General features: G+C 43.2%; 1 non-coding gene across 1 annotated transcript; it reads right to left on the bottom strand.

The window, feature by feature from the left end:
• Positions 1-5,498: 5,498 nt before the first annotated feature.
• trnad-guc (transfer RNA aspartic acid (anticodon GUC)) lies at positions 5,499-5,570 on the bottom strand. The gene has a single exon. It is a non-coding gene; the product is annotated as a tRNA-Asp (tRNA).
• Between the last annotated feature and the right edge of the window lie 430 nt (positions 5,571-6,000).

Genomic DNA, 6,000 nt, shown 5'->3' on the forward strand with positions numbered 1-6,000 from the left:
TAATGGTTAATCACACAGAGTACCGGAAAGGTATGTTATTGTTAGAAGGTAGTACAAGGATTAATAGATAAGAGAACCTTGGGTATCAAGAGAGGGAAATGAATTTAGACAAGAAGATAAAGGAAAAACACGTTAAGAGTCAGAAAATTAGATCAAACAAATCACATGAGAAACCAGAAAAGAACTGAAGAAGGGAATTAGGAAAGTCAGGAGAAGCCAAGAAAAGTTATTGGCAAGAAGGATTCAGGTGAATGCCAAAACATTCTAGACATACATCAGGAGTAAGAAGATAACTAGGGAGAGGGTGGGACCAATCAAGAATAAAGGGAGAAAAAATGTTTGGATGGAGAGAATGTGAGTGAGATACGTAATAAATACTTTGATTCATTATTTACCAAGCAAAATTATATGGTGAACCAGGAGATCAGTGCTGAGTGTATTAATAGGTCGAGTTAGAGGAAGTGTAGGACCTCTAAATAATTATTAAAATTGATGAGTCATCAGGGTCTGATGAGATTTACTCCAGGCTATTGGAGGAGGCAAGAGACAAAATTGTTGGGACCTTGACCAGTATCTTTCTGTCCACTCTGGCCACAGGCGAGGTCCTGTAGAGCTGGCGAATGGCTAATGTTGTACCTTTGTTTAAGAACGGAACAGGGGTAAATTATGGGAACTATAGACTGGTCAGTCCACGTCAGTTGTCAGGAAATTATTGGAGAAAATATTTTCGGAAAGGGTATATATGAACATTTGCAAACCCATGGCCTAAATAGGGAGAGCCAGCATAGTTTTCTGCATGGCAGTTCAGGTCTAATCAACTTGATACAGTGTATTGAAGAGGGTTCGGCAGAGGATGGTGTCTACATGGATTTTATTAAGGCGTTTGACAAAATCCCTCATGGAAGTCTAGACGATAAGATTACGATGCATGGTATCGGCGTCTAATTGGCTGCTTGAACTCAGAACTGGCTTGTGCACGGAAGACAGAGTAGAGTGGATGAAAGGACTTGTTCGTGCTGGAGGTCTGTAATAAGTGTTGTTCCGCAGAGATGTGTGCAAAGGCCTCTATTGTTTGTTATATATATATATAATGACCTGGACGAACGTGCAGATGCATTGGTTAGTATGTTTATTGCTGATACCAAGATTGGTGGAGTTGAGTGTAGTGTAGATGATGGCAAAGCATGATATCTTTCAGTTGCAGATGGGGCTGAGAAATGGCTGACAGACTTTTACTCAGATAAATGTGAGCTGTTGCTTCTCGAGAGGGCACATGCAAGAAGACAGCACACTGTCAAGGGAATGATCATTAACAGATTTGCTGAGCAGAAGGATCTTGGGACCCAAGTTCCGAGCACCCTGGAAGTGGAGACACGGTTTGATTATTGTTCTTTACGTGATAATCAGTCTTCACTTGATGTCAGCACACTTCCTCCAACACTGTGACCTCTGGTATTGTGCACCAGCATTTCATGGGAGACTTTGTCAAATGCCTTCTGAAAATCCACACACAGCACAGCTGCAGGTTCCCTCTATCAACACTGCTGGTTATATCTTGGAAGAACTCCGTTAGGTTTGTCAAACATTAGTTACCTTTGACCAAACTATGTTGATTTGGTTTTATACCATTATCCATTTCTGAATGGCTTGTTATTTCTGCACTGATCACAGATCGCAACATCTTGTCAACAATAGACGTGAACTGAACAGATCGACATTTCAATGACTTCTGTTTTCCGGTCCTGAACAACGAAGTGACATTTGAGGTTTTCCATTGCACTGGGAGCTGACTGGAACACGGTGTATTTTAACAAACTTCACTGTCTTCACTTTTGTTCCAGCCAGTTCCTTTCTACAAAACTTCCTCCCAAACCATATTCCCCACCCCCCACACCCACACCTAAATACTGCAGTATTGTTGGGACCTGCTGATGTTGGTCTTTGGTCCCATTAGATTTTCTGTTGTGATGTTGACTCAAAATAGACTACAGTCCGACATGGCAACAGGCTTTCGGCCCACAATGTTGTGCTGATGTAAATAAGCTACTAAGTAAAGGCTCAACTATACTCATTCCTTTCGCCGACACAATGTCCATATCCATGCTATCTCAACAGATTCATGTGCCTATCTAAGAGACTCTTAACCACCTATTTTGTAATTGTCTCTACCACCATGCCTGGCAGCACATTCCAATCATCCACCACTCTGTGTGTAACAACAATACGTTCTCTGAACATCACCCTGTTGCAGTAAATGCCCCCATTTATTACTGGTGATTTATATCCTGGAGAAAAGGTACCGGCTGTTTAGCCATGTCTTTCAAAACTATAACCTTCCATCCCACCTCCTCTCACTACTTCTCCAGAGAACGCAAGCTCAAATTTGTCCAACTGTCCACATAGAATATGCCTTCTATTCTGACGAGCATCCTTGTAAACCTCATCTCCACCCTTAAAAATGTTCTTTAGTGTTCTTACAATGGAGGGACCATATTTGAACGCATAACTTCCAAATGCAGCCTAAACAGGTTTATAAAGCTGCAACGTAAGTGACTGTCTATTGAACTCAGTGTCTCTGTGTAACTGCCTTTATTTAGGTTGACATTGGTTCTGGACCTGAGTGTTTACAATCAGACTGGGTCTGGAATTCTCCCATGTTGTGTTTGCGTGCTCCTCGGCATCCTTCACCACAAGTTATTAATTGCACAAACTCATTGGAAAAAACACATCTAAAATGGCAGGCTCCTGGATAGGTTCTGTAACACACCATCAGCTCTCCACAAATTCCTCTTTGACTGGACCTTGCCACTTTGATTAGTTTAATCAATGTACAGATTAATCACCGATGACAAACATAGTTCCCTTCTCACCTCCATTCGATATTTCCCCGGTCGTGCTTTGTCCCACTGAGAGACAACGCCCTGGGTGTATGGAGACCACTCGTATTCGGATCACCTTCTCCCTGTTTTTCATTATTTCCACACAGTCCCATTACCCACCACTGTCCCTACATCTGCATCTATTCCTCTCCACTACGCAGTGAACAAGGGCACACTCCTCCTTTCCCTTCTGAAGAACACTGAATATCCCAGAATACTGAGCTCCCAGTCCCGTCACCCTACAACTTTCTCCCTGCAATAACTGTTAGATCAAACACAGTTATCAACTCCACTATCCTGTTACAAATATTTCCTGCGTTTAGATAAGGACCCCCAAGCTTTCATAGTTTTAGGTTTCTATAGGTACATTTAATATCGGAGAAACGTATACAATATACTTCCTGAAATTATTTTTCTTCCCAAACATCCACAAAAACAGAGGAGTGTACTAAAGAATGAATGACGGTTAGATGTTAGCACCCCAAAGCCCCTCAGCTGCCCCTCGCATACAAAAGCAGCAGTAAAATGACGACCCCCCTCCCCCACCGAGAACTCAGGCGTGTATCAAAACATCAGTAAAGACACAGATTTGCAGTTCCCCAAAGACTGCTTGTTCGCCCGGTAATTCGACATACCCCGGGCTCTCTCTCTTTCCCAAATACTGTCAGGAAAAAGGAGGTGTCCCCGTTTCACAGCGGGGTGGGGGACATAACAAAACAACTCGCCGATTTATGGTGTTAAAAATCTGTAGTGTCGCTTTTTCCGAGTTCTGTGCCGAAAGATCTCAGGTCTCTGGGCGCACAGCCAGCAGCCAGCTCACTGTTTTGGATCTTCGTATAATCCAACGACACACCAGTTTTCTGCGGCGGCACCAGCCTCGAATCCGCCTGCCTCCAGAGGCATGAAATCCCGGCACCCTGAAGGATCGCTAGTCTTTCAGGCCGCATTCTTGACACATCGAAAAGCAGCCGGTCGTGAGGCGGTGCAGCGGGTGCCATTCCTGCAAAGAACTGAAATCAACGTGTAACTCCAGATCACGGTCTTCAAAGGAACCTTGAAAAGAGATAAAAATAGTATCAAAGGTAGAAATAGAGCTGTTTCCAAAGATTCAAGAAAAGGAGTCGCTGTTAGGCGCCAGCGCCCTAAACTCCAAACTCAGAATTCATTTTACACGTTTTATTACACAGTTCACCTTCTGACATCAGATTTGCTGAAATCTGCCTATTAAGTTGGTTATCTTTACCCATCTGTAACTGGTGGAGCACAGCGCAACACAAGAACATACCTTTCAGCCCAGGATGTCTGTACTGACCGTGAATTCAAATTAAACAACACCTTAGAGTAAGCCGTAGTAGCCATATAAGGAGGTGAGTTTGGGATACTGTTTCTTTACAGTAAAAGAGGCACAGCTGTGTATTCATCAGTTGATAATTTCAATAGATAACTAATTGGCAAAAGCCAATAAAATAGGTTTGAGTCAAGCGGAGAAGCCATTTTGGGACTGATTGGTATCAGAGTGAAGAACTGAGGCTTTGGCTTAAGGAGGCAGTGGCTGTGAGGTCTCTTAAGTTCTCTTTCTTTATTGCACAGGTAGAACAGTAGGAATGGATCCCAGAGCTATGATGTGCTCCACTTTCTGGGTGTCAGAAGCAAGGAGACCTCACGTATCCCTGATGGCTACACCTGTGAAAACTGCATCTGGCTGCATTTCCTTACATATAACATTCGGGAACGGGAGTTCGATGACCTTTGGATCATTCAGAAGACCGAACGGTTGATAGATAGGAGTTATAGGGAGTCAGGCACACCGACGTTACAGGAGGCAGCTAGCTGGGTGACCATTTGGAGAGGGAAAGGGAATATGAAGTATTCAGATTGCAGAAGGGATTAGTTTAGTTGGTCATGTGACTATTAATTTAATTAGTTCAGCACTACATTGTGGGCCAAAGGGCATGTTCCTGTGCTATACATGCTATCCATTAGTGAGACTTAGTTACAACATGGTTAGGACTGGCAGTTCAATGTTCTGACTTTCCAATTTTCGTGCCATGATATTAAAAATGGAGGAATGTCATAACTCATCAACAAAAATATCATACTAGTGCCTAGAGAGGACGTACTGCAGGACTTGTCTACGGAGGCGATATGGATGGAACTAAAGAAAGAAAAGGATGATCATGTTAATTATACTCTGTAGTAGACCCCTCCCACAATAATCACTGGGATTTAGAGGACGAAATCTGTACAGAGATTACATACAGTGTTAGGAAATATCAAGATGTGTTTGTAGTTGATTTTAACTTTTCACATATTGACTGGGATTCCAATACTGTAAAAGGTTTGGATGGGATAACATTTGTCAAATGTGTTCAGTAAAGTTTCATCAATCAATATGTTCCAATTCCACGTGCCCAATTTGCAGTGGAGTGGTCGCTTCAACACCGAATACTTTGAGCAACACACATCAAAGTTGCTGATGAACGCAGCAGGCCAGGCAGCATCTCCAGGAAGAGGTACAGTCGAGGTCTCAGGCCGAGACCCTTCGTCAGGAATACTTTGTCCACCATATTTGTCTTTTTAAGACAATATTCACCTTGAAGAATGCAGGAAAATTTGTATCTCCCCGTCGGGGAATTGAACCCCGGTCTCCCGCGTGACAGGCGGGGATACTAACCACTATACTAACGAGGAATTGGTCTTGGTATCCGAATATATATTATTCCGGTTTTATAATGCGACAGGTGGGAAATGACGTGTAGCTGTTCGAATTTTGAAGGGATTTGACTCACTTCAGTCCGATTCCGGGTGAATCACTGGGTGTTTTATATCCCCGGTCTGTGGGAGGATGGCGAGCACAACTTGACATAACAGGAACTGCATCAGAGTGACCAGATTCAGAAAGCAGTGCGAGCCAATATCATACATCACCGAGTCTCCCTCAGGATGATGGAACGATGGTGATATAACGGCGAACGTATCTGTCTTCCAGGCAATTGACGCAGGTTCGATTTCCGATGATCCTAGCTAATCGACTTTTAATACCCTTTCATCGAAACTATCAGATGTAAACCTCTCAGAACCTGATCCGTGCAGACTTTTGGAGTCCGAGTGGCCTAACCTG

The sequence above is a fragment of the Mobula hypostoma genome, chromosome 30 (assembly GCF_963921235.1).
Source record: "Mobula hypostoma chromosome 30, sMobHyp1.1, whole genome shotgun sequence".
Classification (NCBI taxonomy): Eukaryota; Metazoa; Chordata; class Chondrichthyes; order Myliobatiformes; family Myliobatidae; genus Mobula; species Mobula hypostoma.